Source organism: Anomaloglossus baeobatrachus, chromosome 9 (genome assembly GCF_048569485.1).
Source record: "Anomaloglossus baeobatrachus isolate aAnoBae1 chromosome 9, aAnoBae1.hap1, whole genome shotgun sequence".
NCBI lineage: Eukaryota > Metazoa > Chordata > Amphibia > Anura > Aromobatidae > Anomaloglossus > Anomaloglossus baeobatrachus.
Window position 1 is genome coordinate 82,586,421 of NC_134361.1, and position 18,612 is coordinate 82,605,032.

Sequence of the window (18,612 nt, forward strand, 5' to 3'; positions counted from 1 at the left end):
CTTTTTTATTTACATTTTTTCCTTTCTTGTAAGTATTATAGTTTTATAATTAGCACCATTTAGAAATTTTGGCCAACATATTTTAGTAATGTACCCATCCTGTTCCACCTCTTCAAGTAATATTCCTATCCTGGTCCCCATTCTGTAGTAATGTACCCATCCTTGTCTCCACCCTGTAGTAATGTGCCCCATCCTTGTTCCCATCCTGTAGTAATGTGCCCATCTTGTAGTAATGTGCCCATCTTGTAGTAATGTGCCCATCCTTGCCCCTTTTACAAATGTGCCCCATCCTTGTCCCCATCCTGTAGTAGTATGCCCATCCTGTAGTAATGTGCCCCATCCTTGCCTCCATCCTGTAGTAATGTCCCCATCCTGTATTAATGTGCCCCATTCTTGTTTCCATCCTGTAGTAATGTGCCTATCCTGTAGTAATGTGCCCATTCTTGTCCCCTTTTACAAATGTGCTCCATCCATGTCCCCATCCTGAAATAATGTGGGCATCCTTGTTCCCTTTTACAAATGTGCCCCATCCTTGTCTACATCCTGTAGTAATGTGCCCCATACTTGTCCTCATCCAGTAGTAATGTGCCCATTGTGTAGTAATGTGCCCCTTCTTGTAGTAATGTGCCCAACTTTGTCCCCTTTTACTAATGTGCCCCATCCTGTAGTAACATGCCCCAGCCTTGTCCCCTTTAACTAATGTGTCCCATCCTTGTCCCCATCCTGTAGTAAAGGGCCTATCCTGTAGTTAATGTTCCTCCTGCTTGACCTCATCTTGTAGTATTGTGCCCATCCTTGTGCCCTTTTACTAATGTGTCCATGCAGGTCCTCTTCTTGTAGGTAGTAATGTCCTTTTTACTGATCCTCCTCTTGTAGCAATGTCCCATCCTGGTCCCTTATTGTGCCGTTCTGCACACAATGTCCCATCCTGGTCCCCTATTGTGCCATGTGTCATTCTACAAACACACACACACACACACACACACACTAGCAGTGTCCCATCCTGGTCCCTTGCTGTGCCATTCTATACACACACGCTAGCAATGTCCCATCCTGGTTCCCTATTGTGCCATTCTACAGGCACACACATACACACTAGCAATGTCCCATCCTTAACCCCTATTGTGCTATTCTACACACACACACACTAGCAATGTCCCATCCTGGTCCCCTACTGGGCCATTCTATACACATACACACTAGCAATGTCCCATCCTTAACCCCTATTGTGCCATTCTACACACATACACACACAGCAAAACATTCTTCTCACCTGTTCCCTCGGCGTCCTCTTCCCTGCTTTATGCAGCCCGCAGGCACGAGCCCCCCTTGACAATCGCAGACGCTGTCAGATGAACATTTTGCCTCCTCCGCGCACAGTGTACTTTTGCAATGGCAGCCGCTAGCCAATCAGATGCAAGCAGGTGACGTCACTTGCATCAGGTGCTTGACTCTGATTGGCCAGCGGCTGCCATTGGAGTAGTGCAGAGAGAGCTTGACTGTGCAGTGGCAGTAAAATGTTAATCTGAAATAAATAGTGAGCAGTGACCGCTGCGGCATCTGTACCGGCCACGATCGCCAAGGGAGTATGTGCCTGCGGGCCGCGTGTTTGAGACCTCTGGTCTATACCGATCTTTTGTCGCAGGTGCAGTGTAAACACAGTGTGAACTCACTACACAATATAAAGGAAAATCCACGACGCAATCCAAAATTTCCCTAAAATATACTTTTATTTAATCGATTCCAGATAAGTTGGCACAAAGACAGGCATAAGATAAGGGAGTAGGACAAAACCTATGCATATCGAGCTTAGATGTTCTTACTCATGAATAAATCAAACCTACTAAACATATTAAAGACTTTTAACAATTTGTGTCACAGGAAAAAAATCACAGTCCTTCAATTTCCTTTAACCCCTTCAGCTCCAGCCTGTTTTCACCTTCCTGACAAGGACAATTTTTTCAATTCTGACCAGTGTCATTTTATGATGTAATACCTCTGGAGCTTCAACGGATCCACGTGATTATGAGAATCTTTTTTTTTTGTGTGACATATTGTACTTCATGTTAGTGGTAAATTTAGGATGATAGTTTTTGCATTCATTTTGAAAATGTGGTGATTTTTTTTGCAATTTTCAAACTTTTAATTTTTATGCCCTTAAACCAAAAAGTTATGTCACACAAAACAATGAAATAACATTTACCACGTGTCTACTTTACATCAGCGCCATTTTTAAAATATAACATTTTGGGGGTTAGAAGGTCAGAAGGGTTAAAAGTTTATAAGCAATTTCTCATTTTTCCAACAAAATTTTCAACACCATTTTGTTCTAGCGACCACATCACATTTGAAGGGACTTTGAAAGGACTAGGTGACAAAAAATACCCAAAAGTGACACCATTCTAAAAACGTCACCCCTCAAACTGCTCAATGCCACATACAAGAAGTTTATTAGCCCTTCTGGTGCTTCACATTAATTAAAGCAATGTGGAAGATAAAAATTTTAATTTTTCCACCATGATGTTACTCTAGCCCCAAATTTAGCAATTTCACAGGAATAACAGGTGAAATTGTACCAAACAATTTCTTGTGCAATTTCTCCTTAGGTTGCTGATACTCCATTTCTGGTGTAAATCTACCGTTTGGCCCACGGCAGGGCTTAGAGGGGTAGGAGCGCCATTTTGGCTGGAATATTTGACTTGTCTAGTGCAAAAGTGTCTGAAATAGATAGCGGACACCATGTTGTGTTTTGAGAGCCCCTGATGTGCCTAAATTGTGCAACCTCCCCACAAGTAACCCCATTTTGGAAACTAGACTCTTGGGGTGAGCACTTTGAACCCCCGGGTGCTTCACAGAATTTTTGTAACGTTGAGGCATGAAAATGGAAATAAAAAAAACATTTTTCCCACAAAAACGTGGCTTTAGCCCCAAACTTTTTATTTTCACAAGGGTAACAGGAGAAAATGCACCATACAATTTGTTGTGCATTTTCTCCTGAGTATGCCAATACCCCGTATGTGGTTGAAAACTACAGTTTTGCACAGTACAAAGCTCCAAAAGGAAGGAGCGTCATGTTGTAGTGTAGATTTTGCTGAAATGGTTTGAGGGTGCCAAGTTGGCCGAGCCCCTGAGGTACCAAAACTGCAGACCACCCATAAGTGACCCCATCCTATAGACTACACTTTTCAATTAATTCATCTAGGGGTGCAGTGAGAATATTGACACCACTGGTGTGTCACAGAGTATTATACAAATTTACCACAAAAATGTAGTTTTAACCCCAGATCTTACATTTTCCTACGCGAAAATGGATGAAATAGCACCAAAAATTGTCACACAATTTCTGCTGAACGTGGCAATACTCTATATGTACAGTACTGCTTAATCACAAGGCAAGACTCATCAGGGAAGGAGCGATATTTGACTCTTGGAGTAAAATGTTTTGTACGGTAATATGCGGACTCCATATACAGAGCCTTTAAGAGCCAGAAGAGCAATATCACCTCTCAAATGACCCCATTTTGGAGATTACACACCTCTATGAGTTTATCTAAAGGTGTACTAACTTTTTTTCCAGACACAAGCAGCAATGGATGTTGCTAAGTGAAAATTTCTAATCTGCCATTGTATTGTCTGGTACATTCTAGTGCCCATACATTGCAGTGCTCATGCAATGAGCCCAGATCTCGCTTCTGGAGAAATGCATTCTGTAAATAAAGTGGCATCCTCAGTAGAGAACTGCCAAACATATGGATGCTATATGTGGTTTAGGCACATTGTGGGACTCTCTAATTAGAAATGTGGAATTCAGTCTGAAATGGACATGCTGAAGTTTTATGTCCATTGACAATCATCTGTCTAAAGCCCCCATACACATTAGAGTCAATAGACTGTGGGTCAAACCAGTTAATATCTATTGGTTAAGGCAGCTTACAGTAGTCTAATGTGAATAGTAGGCCTTAGGCCCCTTTCAGACGTCCGTGTTTAATCAGGTACAAGCCACACACATCGATATGGTCATATTTGTGTTACACGTGTGTGAAATCTGTGTTTGCATATGTGTGACATCAGTGTGACACGTTCCGGAGAAAACACGGGTCTTTGAAATCAAAAGATTTTCTACTGTATATTCACCTGCATCCAGCGCGGTTTTCTTCGGCTCTGTTGTTTCCTGCTTCTGACAGCCGCTCATTATATTCATTGATTATTCACTGCACTGAGGATCTGGAAGCCGGAGAACCGTGGGGACGGCGCTGGGTACAGCACCGCCGAGGACAGCAGAGGGGACAGCATTGTCACATCGCCGGTGACAGGTGAGTATCCAGCAAGTAGTATGTGTGCCGTGACATCCAGGAGGTAATTGGAGTTCCCAATGAACTCTGATGACATCCTGATGACACCCCCGTGACACCCGCGCTTCAGCAGGTGTCAGGACGGTGGGTTCATTGGGAACTCTAATGACCTCCTGGATGTCACTGCACACACAGTGCTTGCTTGATACTCACCTGTCACCGGCGATGCTGTCCTTGGCGGTGCTGTACCCAGCGCTGTCCCCGCGATGCTTCGGCTTCCAGGTCCTCAGTGCAGTGAATAATCGATGAATATAATGAGCGGGGGTCAAAAGCAGGAGACAGCAGAGACAAAGAAAGCAGCACTGGATACAGGTGAATATAGAAAATCTTTTTGTTTCAAAGACCCGAGTTTTCTCCGGTACGTGTCACACTGATGTCACATTGATCACATCAGTGTGCGATCAGTGTGACACCCGTACTGCTGGAGAAAAAACGGACGCGTCTCTGTGTGTGTGTGGGGCCACGAGGGGTCACATGGTCTGTGTGAAAACACGGCTGTGAGTGACACCATAGAATAACATGGGTATGTGTGGAATCTGTGTAAAAATGGATGTCACGCATACCTGAAACACAGACGTCTGAAAGGGGCGTTAAAGTGGTTGTCCGGTCTAAAATGACAGTCCACAGTACCACTATGTGTCACTATCTATGACTACAGACTTGTGTGTTCTCCCATCACTCGCACTATGCGCTGCGTGCTCTGGTGTCAGAGCCGTGAACGGCGGTCACGTGGCCACGAGTATACAATATGCAGGCTGCCAACCAGAATCCGACTAGATGAGCGCAGCCTCAATACACTTGCATTGAGCAAGACCATGTCCAACTAGTCGGATTCTGTGTGGGGGTCTGCATATCACATACTCGTAGCCATGGGACATCAGTTCCCGACTCTGACATTGGAGAATCCTCACAGCGCACAGTGTGTGTGATGGCAGGGTTCACAAGTCTGCAGTCACATAGAGTGACACACAGAGGGACTGCAGATGCAGACTTGTCATTATAGACCAAACAACCCTTTTAGCAACTAGTTATAGGGTATGGACACCTTTAGTATGACTAGTCTTACTAGTAGTGGGCTTGTCCATTTAAAGTGCCTAAGTTAGCATGAATGCCACATACAACACTAGCTAACAGGTTCCTTTAAGGTTTTGTGCACGCATTTAAGATGATTTGATATAGGTTTAGGAATGGACTGCATTCTCAAATTCTAATCAAATCCAAGCAAAACAAGTGGAAGGGGATAACATCTGCTAAACTAATGGTTTTGCTTGTTTTTCTTAGAAAATCTGCATGGAAAACCCGTACACTACCTACTCCTTGTGTGGATTCATAGCACACCAACATCATTTGGAGTGTCAATCTCAGATTTCTATATCTCATTATAGGCAAATCTTAGACACTTGAAGACACCTTAATGTCTACCACACTAGCACATTGAGCAAATTGTCTGGCATTGATATTGGTTAAGGCTCGTTGGTAATAAATCCCCCTAAAAATAGTTCTGCAAATGTTTTCTGACATGAGCTTCTTGTTTTCTTATTTTTTTAGCTTTTTATTTTTTCTTTCACTGTCTCCAGAGAGCCGCCTAGTGGTAAAGTATCAGTATTTAGTACATCATTCCTTAAAGCAGCACTCCAGCGTTTTTGTTTTTTTTTTTGTTGTTTTTTATTTTACAGCTGGAGTGGTGTTATTAATTTAAGTCCGCTGCCCCTAGTCTTAAACTGACCTGCGCTGTCTTCACCTCCTATTGCTGTCTCTTCCGTTGCTCTTCGTCAGTTTGTGACCTGCCAGATCTCTCCATTACTGAAGCCAAAAATCTGGAGGTCACTCTTCACTGCAAACTCTATGAGAGCCTCATTCTGGCTCTCATAGACTTGCATTGAGAGCTTGTGACCTAACTTCTGCCTTTCAGCCAGTCAGAAACTGCAGTCACAAGAAGGTGCCACGGGACCAGAGCAGCGCCGATAAAACGTGAAAACTGTGGTGGGTGAGTATAAAAGAAGGGATAGGGACCACCACTGCAGAGCTGAATAACAAAATGCTGGAGTGGTGCTTCAGTGTTTCTAAAAAGTTATATCAATGTCATCCATAAGACTATAGGTATTGCTGAATGGAGTGAATTACTGTAAAACAAAAAAAAAAAAGAAGAAAAAAACAGCATTAGTACATGTGAATCCAGAATGCAAGTTAAAGTTCATTAGTGGGACTAAGAAAATAGAAAAAAAATGAAAAAAGCAAGTGAACTAAAAAAGCTAAACTGTATCCATATAAGCACAAAAAAGTCATTTAATGTCAAGATTATAAAAAGTAGATGAAATGTTAACTTATATGCACACTAAAAATAAATAAATCTAAAACTTCTCCACACAACTTATGTCACCAAAAAGAAATAGAAAGAGAACAAATTGTGAGGTCTTAAGGGCGATAGTGTCATTGATATTGTGAACGATGGGCGATTGGTAAATGTAGTCATCTATGGTTATACTTATCTTGTGGGATCCTATCACAGGGTTCACTATATTTTCTTTCCTGCGTAGAACAGACCACAAGGGCATTTAATGGCACAAACTACATATGTAGAATCACATGTGAAATAGCCTCAAATGTGAACCCCCTTCTTACCTATGTGTGGCCCGTGTATCTTATTGCCTTTTGTTATTGCACTGCAGACATTGTACACATGGGAATCTACCTTTTTTCTGCATTTGTAAGATTTGTCTGGGCACTATTATTGCTGTCTCCCCATCTGCCCTGATGAGTTTACTCTACATGCTACATGCACACGCTGCAGTTTTTTCTGCACAGAAACTGCAACCAAAACTGCACCTTATCAGAGAGAGCCGGGAAATAAAAAAACAAAAAACAAAACGCTTGTAATGTCGGTGTATTTTTGTTATTGCATTTTTTAAAGGAGAAAGAAAATATGATAGGATAGGATAATAAATAGATAGATAGCTAGATAGCTAGCTAGATAGATAGATAGTAAGAACATATACATTAGATCAGGGGTCTCAAACTCGGCTGGGTGTATGGGCCGCACAGAGGAAAAAAAATAATTTGGGGGGCCGCATTCTTTGCAGGACAAAGTGACATTTTTATTGGTACCATATATAATATATTTTCTTGTTTTTTACACACCTTGGGATGACTGATTTTTAACATTTTCACTTGTTCATTATAGCAAACATGCACATTCTTTGTTTAAATATAAACTTTTTTTATATATATTTTATTCCTTTCTTGTAACTAATAGTCTTACAATTAGCACTATATAGAAATTTTGACCAACATCTTTTAGTAATGTTCCCCATATTGTTGTAACGTGCCCATCCTTATCCCCTTGTAGTATTGTACCCCATCCTAGTCCCCATCCCACAGTAATGTGCTCATTCTTGTCCCCATCCTAAAGTAATGTTCCCCATCCTTGTCCCCATTTTGTAGTAATGTGTTCATCCTTGTCCCCCATCTTATAGTTATGTTCCCCATCCTTGTCCCCTTGTAGCAAAGTCCCCATCCTATAGTACTGTCCCCATTCTACAGTAATGTGCCCATCCTTTAGTAATGTGCCAACCTTGTCCCCACCCTATAGTAATGTCCCCAGCCTTATCCCTATTCTATAGTAATGTTTCCCATCCTTGTCCCCTTGTAGTAATGTCCCTATCCTACAGTAATGTGCCCACCTTGTCCCCATCCTGTAGTAATGTCCCCATCTTACAGTACTGTGCCCATCCTAGTCCCCATCCTATAGTACTGTGCCCACCTTGTCCCCATCCTATAGTAATGTCCCCAGCCTTGTCCCCATTCTACAGTCATGTGCCCATCCTAGTCCCTATCCTATAGTAATGTGCCCATCCTAGTCCCTATCCTATAGTAATGTCCCCATACTATAGTAATAATGTCCCCATTCTATAGTATTGTGCCCATCCTTGTAATGTCCTAATCCTATAGTAATGTCCCCAGCCTTGTCCCCATTCCATAGTAATGTGCGCACTTTGTCCCCATCCTGTAGTAATGGGTCAGCAGCTCCCCTCACCTTCCACACACTCCGGAGTGAAGCTGAGGGGAGTGGTCTGCGGCCCCAGATCCACAGTGATTGGAGAGATCGGTCACAAGGCCGGTCTCTCCAATCAGAGCTGGGGGCGGGTGAAACAGAGGTCACCCAGCTCCAGCCAATGATCAGGGCTACAGCTGCACTGATCTTGGCTGGATTTCAATGTTTCAGCGATTTTCCATGGCTGAAACATTAGTGGCTGTGATTGGCTGAGCGGCGTTCGTCAGCCAATCACAGCCTCCGTAGGTTCGGGGAGGAGACACCACCCCTTCTGAGGTCTCCTCCTCCCCGAATCTAAGGTATTTGCAGCGATCGCAGCCATTGGGGCTGCGATTTCGCCATGACGTACTGGGTACGTCATGGGTCCTTAAGTACCAGGGAGCCATAACGTACCCAGTACGTCATAGGTTGCTAAGGGGTTAACGTCCACACACACACACACACACACACACACACACACACACACAAACCATTCTTCTCATCTGTCTCGCGCTCCCTCCACTGCCTCATCTCTGCTTCGTGCGGCCCCCAGGCCCGTGCCACTGGTCACTATCGCGGCAGCTGCAGTGTCACTGTCAGTGAGATGATTGTATTGCCGGCGCGAGAGCGCAGCACCAGCAACACATTCATCTGACATAAAGTGCAGACAGTGGCTGTGGCCCCTGCACCTGCCGCGATAGTGAACAGGGGCACTGGCCTGGGTGCCGCACGAAGCAGCCTGAGGGGCCGCGTGTTTGAGACCCCTGCATTAGATAATAAGAAAGTACAGAATACATAGAAAGAAATAACAGAATAGCTTGATAGAGAGAGAGACAGCTTGACTAGCTGTTTTTGTATTTTTTTGGGGGGTTAAAAAAAAAATGACGTGGCATCCACCCCTTTTTCATTTCCAGCACGGGAACACAGCACTGGGGGCTGATATTATTAGAGTGAGAAGGACCATCTTTATTTGGCCCTTTCCAGCCTAACAATAGCATCTCCCAGCCACCCCAGAAGTTGCGCATCTGTCACGCTCCCGGTGTCCCAGCACCGCTCCTTACCCACTGATCCGGTCGCACTATCCAGGCACCGCTCCGTACCCACTGATCCGGTCTCACCGTCGCTGCACCGCTCTGTACCCACTGATCCGGTCTCACCTGCATTGCACCACTCCGTGCTCACTGATCCAGTCTCACCATCGCACCTTGCTCACTGGTCCAGTCCATGCGTCCACCGGTCACGCCTGCCGCTCCTGCTCTTGCTCCCCTGAGTCCTGTTCCAGGTCTCAGGAGTCTGACTCTGACTGATGCATCTGTGTAGGACCGGGCCGCGCCCACTCACCTGGTCTTATGGGCCCAGCACTGCTGCAACAGGACTGACCTTTCCATGTGGACGGGGCCTGATCATCGCTTGTGTTTCTTTGCTTTGTCTTGTGAGCTAGGTGCTCAGGTACCTTTTGTTCCTGTTTCCTGTATTACTGCCTTAAAGTACGCTGTGACCCTAGTGACCTGGTCCTGTCTTTGCTTCCTGATACCTGCACCTGTTCCTGTACTGTCCTATGGGACTCCATGACTCTGGTGACCTGGTTCTTCCCGTTCCTGCCACACTAGTGCTCCAGCTACCGTGCACCCTGCCCTCCAGGTGGGGTGCTCGGTCCAGTGGATCCACCTCCTGGGCCTATCCGTCCTCCCCGGCCCTCACAGCATCCATAAGATGCACCTATTCTGGAGCTGGATCCAGCTCTTCCTGATTGCGCTGGTGTGGTGGCAATCGGGGTAATAAGGGGTTAATGGCAGCCCATAGCTGCCACTAAGCCCTAGGCTTGTGATGTCAGGCGTCTATGGGACACCCCACATCACTAATCTGACAGTGAAAAGAAATAAACACAAACAGCCAAAAAATCCTTTTATTGAAATAAAATAAAAAGCCCCCTCTTTCACCACTTCATTAACCCCAAACAGCCCTCTAGGTCCGAAGTAATCCACACAAGGTCCCACGGCGATTCAGCTCTGCTATGTCCCTGTCCTGTCACAGTGAGCAGCCATACAGCATGACTGCCAGCTGTGAGTGCAGACAGAGCCCCAGCGATCAGAATGAACTGGGATGAACCCCTGATGTCACATCTACGGGGTCCGCAGTACAGCAAAGTGTCGCAGCTGTGATGTAACGGGTTCATTGCTGTGCGGGTCAGGCTGCTACTGAAGTGTACTGTACTGTACAATATAAATATAAAGAAAATTCTGTACCACAGCAAGAGTTGAATAGAAAATTACTTCATTAGAACAAGTTAAAAATTCATTATAAATAAATAGCAACAAGTGGTCAGCAGGTGGCGCCAAAATTCTACAGAGGAAAAAGGCTGCGGCTTTATAAGAAATATATTGGTAGGACTCCTATTACTTAATCTCTCTAGTGATGATAACATAAGGACACTGTGACACTCCAACAATTGCTAATGCGCCACAGTGTCATCACAAGACTCCCACAGCAATGAAATATATAAACAAACGTTATAGCAGCATATACCTCTAGTAGATGGAGGCGCCTAGCACAATCCCTACATGCACGTTTTGGTGTACGCCTTCATCAGCTGCAGCAGTTTTCCTCTGTAGATAATTGGCGCCACCTGCTGACCACTTGTTGCTATTTATTTATAATGAATTTTTAACCTGTTCTAATAAAGTAATATTCTATTCAACTCTTGCTGTGGTACAGAATTTTCATTATATTTATCTTATTCTCTGTATAGAGCAAAATTATGCTCCATGATTTTCAGTACCATCCATATATTGTTTATTAAGTTGAGATGTGGTTTTTGTTTGCTCTTATAAACTCTGTACTGTACGTTGTAGACACGCTCACTGGCGGCTGTGATTGGTTGCAGTCAGACAGCTGTCACTCAGCATGGGGGCACTCTGACTGCAACCAATCACAGACAGGGGAGGGATGAATATGTATGAGGCTAATGAGCGGGTCCAGAAGAAGATGAGAGGCCGCGGGAGCAGTGTGACAGATGGTGATCGGTGAGTATGTAGTGCTTGGAGAGAGAGAGAGAGAGAGACACACAGAGAGAGAGCGAGAGAGACACTGCCACCGACACTGCCATGCCAAAATCACTCCAGCATTGATTTTGTCATTCTGGAACTAACTTGGTAAGCTGCGTTTTTGTTGACAAAACCGTGGATAAAACGTATGCAAAACGCATCAATTTGATAGCAAATCTGACTTCTCATAGTCTTTGCCGGGAAGTCAAATGTCAGAAAGTTCTGACAACAAAACTGCACCAAAAAACGCGGCAAAAAAACAAGACAAAAAATGCAACGTACGCACGTAGCCTTAAGATTAAGTGCTCGTCTAAGACATGGTAGAAAGGTTTTCTTCTTTTTCATTCTTTTACTGACCGGTAACTTCTTTCTAGGGTGGACCAATAATTCTGGATAAATTCGTGTATTTAATTGGCAAAATGTATGAACAAATGGTATCCTCTTTTGAGTGCACTTAATTCTTCATCCTCCAAGTACCTTCCCTGGTTAGACCCTTCTAGAGAACTTTTCTTCCATCTCATTCTACTGTGCTTCTCTTATTTGTTCATCTGATATGATCCTTAAACTGGAAGATAACTTTCTTGTTGCTGCTGATTGGTAGCTAATGTAATGTAGTAAACTGTTACGATCAGTATCTTTTACGTGAAGATCAATGGAGAGGTCCCCTTGGGGTCTTTAATGACCACTGTTTCAAAAAAAAGATCCTATAGGGGTCAGATATATTCACAAACAAGTGATTTACCTACTACATGAAGAGGCAGATTCCGGGCTCGGTCCCTGCTCTCACTCATGGATATGACATTTACCAGACTTTCCGCAGTCACTTACTGGAAGAAGTCATCCTAAACTGTCGATAAGAAAGATATCTACACCCAGGGCCGGATTATAGGCGGGGCAGACGGGGCTCCAGCCCAGGGGCCCCCACCAAAAGAGCTTCTAAGGGGGCCCCCACCATACTTGGCACCTGTCAGCATTTTTTTTTCTTCACACCCTCTCCCCCTCCGTAAAAACAGTCTAATAAATCAGCTGTGTTTTCGGGGGGGGGGGGAGGCGCGGGGTGTTGAAGCACCGCTATTTATTTGTATCTGCGTCTTTAAGACGCAAAAACAAACTGCGGGCACAGGACGCTGATTGACACCGGAAGTACCAGCGGCCACTTGTACTTCCGGGGTCAGGTGTGCTAATGCTCCCTGCTATGTGCTGCGGCCGTACCCAGCGAGGGGCGGGCAGCTTCCCCCCCTCCCCTCCCCCTCACCTCCCCCTCCCTAGAAGCAGGGGCACGGTGTAGTGCACCGCTGTATCTGCTGTCCCCGCTGCGCTCCTCTACACTGTGTGCATGCCAGGCTCACTAGAAGGAGGCAGTGCGCTGTGCTCTGTCGGCTCTGCTGTGTGCTGTGCTCGGCATGCACCCAGTGTAGAGGAGCGCAGCAGAGCCGATGACCGAAGCTTCCTCTTTCCGTTCCTATTCAAATGTATTTGCATCTTTCAGACGCAAATACATTTGAACAGCGCGCCGGGATCCGGCCCCGCCCCCGACGTGCAGCAACGTGATGAGATCAGCACCTTGCTGACGTCATCACAGTGCTGCAGGCGCCACACAGGGGACAAGAGGAAGCGAGCGCTCCATGAACGAGCTGAAGAGACAGGTGTAATTAATGGGGATGAGTGAGGAGGGGCTGAGGACACAATGGTGAACATTTGTGAAGGAACACAGCTCTGTGACAGGCAGAGGAGGAGTACTGTATTCCGAGGGAGGGAGGAGTGTGTAGTGATGGGGCAGTGTAATTTGTGTGTGTAGGGGGTGATGAGGGTTGTATTGTGTGTGGGGGGAGGGGTAATGGAGGGTGCATTGTATCGTGTGTGTGGGGAAGGGTAATGAGGGGTGCATTGTATTGTGTGTGGGGGAGGGTTAATGGGGGGGGTGCATTGTATTGTGTGTGGGGGAGGGTTAATGGGGGGGTGCATTGTATTGTATGTGGGGGGAGGGGTAATGGGGGGGTGCATTGTATTCTGTGTGTGTGTGTGTGTGTGTGTGTGTGTGAGAGAGAGGTGATGTGGGGTGCATTGTGTGTGTGTTTGTGAGGTGATGTGGGATGCATTGTGTGTGTGTGTGTGTGTGTGTGTGTGAGGTGATGTGGGGTGCATTGTGTGTGTGTGTGTGTGTGTGTGTGTGTGAGGTGATGTGGGGTGTGTGTGTGTGTGAGGTGATGTGGGGTGCATTGTGTGTGTGTGTGTGAGGTGATGTGGGGTGCATTGTGTGTGTGGTGATGTGGGGTGCATTTTGTGTGTGTGTGTGTGTGTGTGTGTGTGTGAGAGGTGATGTGGGGTGCATTGTGTGTGTGTGTGTGTGGTGATGTGGGGTGCATTTTGTGTGTGTGTGTGTGTGTGTGAGGTGATGTGGGGTGCATTGTGTGTGTGTGTGGTGATGTGGGGTGCATTTTGTGTGTGTGTGTCTGTGTGAGGTGATGTGGGGTGCATTGTGTGTGTGTGTGTGTGTAGGGGGTGCATTGTAGTGTGTGTGTGTGTGTGTCAGAGCTGTGTGTGTAAGAAGCAGTACTGTGTGTGTATATATGAATTAGAGCAGTCTGTGCGGCCCCCCCCAGAACTATATGGGTCCCCCAGAGCGCTATGTCACCCATCGCAGTAATGAGTACACCACCAAAGCTGTTTGCCACTCCAGTAACGTCTATGCCCCCTGCCCCTCCTGTAATGTATATATTGTAGCCCCCAGCCCCTCCTGTGATGTATATACAGCAGTGCTGTCAGTGTGCAGTCATGTCTGTTAGTGACAGCCATCGTGAAACACAGCCACATGTCCTGAAGGAGCTGGACGGAAACAAGCGGGATAGGTGAGTGAGGCTGCTGGCGATTTCCCCATATTAATACCTGTAAAGGCTCATGCACACGTAACTGCTGAATATTCTGCAGCGATTTGACAGCACATGTGCGCGTCAAATCGCTGCAGAAACACTGCATAATGGATGCAGTTTTTCTGTACAGAAAATCCGATTTCATGCGCTATGGCTGCTTCCCCCACCATAGACAGAGTGGGAGCTGCATCCATAGCGCACGGAATAATTGACATGCTCATTTTATGAACGCACGGATTTGGGTCAACATTTTAGCACCCAAATCACTGCGTTCATAAAAGCTACGTGCGCACGTATCATGCACAATCTACATAGATTGTATAGGGGACGCATGCATTTACACTGCAGTGCTATACGCAGTGTAAATGCATGGAATTACGCAACGTGCGCACGAGCCCTAATGCGTCTGTGTCTGCATATATGTCAGTGTATATGACTGTGCATATATTTGTCTGTTTATATGTATTTTTCTGAATTTGTCTTCAAATATGTATATGTATGCCTGTATGTGTGTGTGCGTGTCTGTGTGTGGATGGGGTCCACTGAGACTCTTTCACCCGGAGGCCACAAAAACCTGGAGCCGGCCCTGGCTGCCTTAACATTGGGATCAATAAAAAATGTGAGTAAAGTTTTACACGCTACAATATATATAACGATGTGTCACGTCGTAAGTGACGCACATCCGGCATCGTTAGTGATATTGTAGTGTGTGACAGCTACGTGCGACCCTGATTGTGCGTTAAAACGTTGATCGCATACACGTCGTTCATTTTCTAAAAATTGAACGTCTGGTTGTTCATCGTTCTTGAGGCAGCACACATCGCTCCGTGTGACACCCCGGGAACGATGAACTGCAGCTTACCTGCATACTGCCGGCAATGCGGAAGGAAGGAGGTGGGCGGGATGTTTACGCCCCGCTCATCTCCGCCCCTCCGCTTCTATTGGCCGGCCGCTGTGTGACGTTGCTGTGACGCCGAACGTCCCTCCCACTCCAGGAAGTGGATGTTCGCTGCCCACAGCGAGGTCGTTTGGAAGGTACGTGTGATGGGGGTAATCGTTTGTGCGACACAGGCAACAAATTGCCTGTTCCGCACATACGATGGGGGCGTGTGTGATCGCATACGAGATCGAAATGTGTAAAGCAGCCTTAACTCTACTTTCCGTGTATAAGTGACGGCTGTGAGTGATCCTGGACTGTGTCTGTATTGTAGTACTGTAAATCTGAATGTGGCAGAACAGGATAAATGTTCATTGGATTTCTATCTAAATGCTACAGTTCGCGCTCTACTGTTATGGCTAAAAATGTTAACGTTATGGGGCCCCCACCAGATTTTCTGCCCAGGGGCCCCCACCAACCTTAATCCGGCCCTGTCTACACCCAATAGGTGGCACTAGAGTTCTAGTTTTCTTCCTCTCTGAAGAGGATATTTGCTTTTTTTTCCTTCGCAGAGCAGCATTGCACGGCTTATAAGTTTCCTAACACCGATTCCATAAGGAGAGATGTCCCTCTCAGACCTCTTGGAAAGTAAGAATAAATTGACAACTGGGCTTTTCCTTGGAACCTGTATGTAGTCTTTAAAAGGGCATTCCCATCTCCAAGATTATAGGTCAATATGAAGCAGGCAGTGGCATAACTAGAGTTTGATAGGCCCCAGTGCAAAGTTTGCACCTGGCCCCCCTCCCCCACATACACTGACACTCAGGTAGGGTATGAGATAATGACATCGACACTCTGGGTACAGGATAATTACGCTGACACACGGGGTACAGGATAGTGTCGCTGACACTTGGCTCTTTCTCTCAACTCCCAAGTTTCCCAGATCTGAAATCCCTCTATCAACACCCAGCTTTCCTATGTTCTGATATCCATCTTGTCCTCAGCACGCACCTTCCCCATGCTCTGCTATACATCTTTCCCTCAGCACGCAGCTTTCCCATGCTCTGATAGCCATCTTGTCCCTAGCACGCACCTTCCCTATGCTCTGCTAATATATCTTTCCCTCAGCACACAGCTTTCACATGATATCAGAGCATGGGAAAGCTGTGTGCTGAGGAAAAGATGTATAGCAGAGCATGGGAAAGCTGGGTGCTGAGAGAAAGAGCCTCTTTCCCTCTGCACAAAACTTTCCCATCCCATGCTTTGTCTTTGTCCCCATCGTATATAGCTCTCCAAATACTATAATGGCCCCCTGCATAGCCTTCCATATAGTATAATGGGTCCAACATAACCCTTCATATATTAGAATGCACCTCCATAGTCCTCCATATAGTATAGTGTAGAGCACATAATTCTCCATAAAATATAATGCACCCCCATAGTCCTCCATATAATATAATGCACATCCCATAGTCCTCCGTATAATATAATACACATCCCACAGTCCTCCATTTAAGATAATGCACATCCCATAGTCCTAATACAATATAATATAATACACATCCAATAATCCTCAATATAGTATAATGCACACCCCATAATCCTCAATATAGTATAATGCAGCCCCCATAATCCTCCATATAATATAATGCACACACCATAAATCTCAATATAGTATAACACACATCCCATAATCCTCCATATAATATAATGCACACACTCCTCCATATAATATAATGTACACACCATAATCCTCAATATATTATAATGCACATCCCATAATCCTCCATATATTATAATGCACCCCCATAGTCCTCTATATAATATAATGCACATCCCATAGTCCTCCATATAATATAATACACATCCCACAGTACTCCATTTAAGATAATGCACATCCCATAATCCTCCATATAATATAATATACGGTACATCCCATAATCCTCAATATAGTATAAGGCGGTCACATAATCCTCCATTAAATATAATGCACATCAAATAATCCTCTGTATAATATAATGCATCCCCATAGGCCGCGTGTACTCACTGATTAAAAAAATAAGCATGTCCTCACTTCTCCTTGTTCCTCCGCTGCTCTGGTCAGGGTGTCCTCCCGTCTCGCGCTGTGCAGTCTAAGATCAGCAGTACGCAATGGTCATGTCACTACACTCTGCTGCACTGAGACGTTGAGCGCAGGCACAGTGGGAGAATGCACTCCTCTCCATTCTTCATAATTGCTCTGTGCGATGATGGGTGAGGGGGATCCTGTGCCACCGCTGACACTGGGCCCCCCTGACTCACGGGCCCCATAGTGGCCATGTGGTCTGCCACTGAACAGCGCAGCTCCTCTTTCACAGAGAGTAGCCGGCTGCTGCTCTGCAAGGTGCGTGCCGGGTTCCTAACCCTGCCGGGCCCGGTCGCAGTGGCGATCTCTGTAACCACGGTCGTTACTCCCCTGGTAGTAGGTGTAATAATAAGAATATTAGCAAATACCTTCAATTATAAAAGTAGTCTTGTTTTCCTGATATGCCAGTAGCTTAGGTATTCATGGTTACGACCACTAATAACAAACTGTCCCTATATGCGTGGCCGTAACCTTGGATTCCTAAGCTACTGCAATGCCCTGCACATGAGGTAAGTGACATAGCTTTTCAGAAGAACTATACTACATTTCTGATTGGAGATATTTGCTAATATTCTTATTATAATACCTACTTCAGGATCTTGGAAATAGGAATACACCTTTAATTCCTTCCCACACTGGTGTGTGTATGTACCGCCCCTGCAGCGGACCGAACCGCTCAGATCTGGGGGTACTGATTTCTCGTGGCTCGAGAGTCTCCGGACCCGGGGGCTAAGGGCCACACTCAAATGAAAAAGGGGGATATTTACAGGAGATTGGTATCGTTCGTGACGCCACCCGTGGTGTACGGTAATTGGGAGTACCGCTGCTGCCGTTGGGAGTACCCGGGGTGATGGAGTGGGGCAGCAAGATGACGTTACCCTCCACGGGTAGGAGTAGGCCCCGGGACTCTGAATGATGAGCCGGGGACGCAGTGCAGGGGTCAGTCGGGTACTCACTCAGCAATGAAGCAGACGCTGACAACAGGGTAAACCAAGGAAATTTAGATTGTCTGTTGTGGCCTGGTAACTTGGAGCTTTCCGGCCCCCGCTCCCCACTGTGGCTAAGTGAAGGAGCCTGCTCTCAGGAGCTCATACTTTGGATTTCAGTGGGCCGCTTGCTAGGAAGGCCCTATCCCCCTTGTTGCGCTAGTGCCACCGATCTCTGAATTTCGTGGGAACAGTCCATAAAGGCCCTGTCCTCCGTAGGTTAATTGCCGGGTCGCCTGAAGCTTCTCCCCGACCTAGGGTCCTTGTACTCCTACGTGCCTTCGGTCCCGGACCGGTGATAGGACCAGGCTGCTGACCGTCCTCCTTG

The 18,612-nt window shown here is 45.9% G+C and overlaps 1 long non-coding RNA gene across 1 annotated transcript in view; it reads right to left on the reverse strand.

The window, feature by feature from the left end:
- LOC142250496 (uncharacterized) overlaps positions 1–17,299 on the reverse strand; it is a 31,407-nt gene extending 14,108 nt beyond the window's left edge. The window contains exon 1 of the long non-coding RNA XR_012725200.1: positions 17,221–17,299. This is a non-coding gene — a long non-coding RNA (uncharacterized LOC142250496). The remainder of the gene's footprint in view (positions 1–17,220) is intronic.
- Between the last annotated feature and the right edge of the window lie 1,313 nt (positions 17,300–18,612).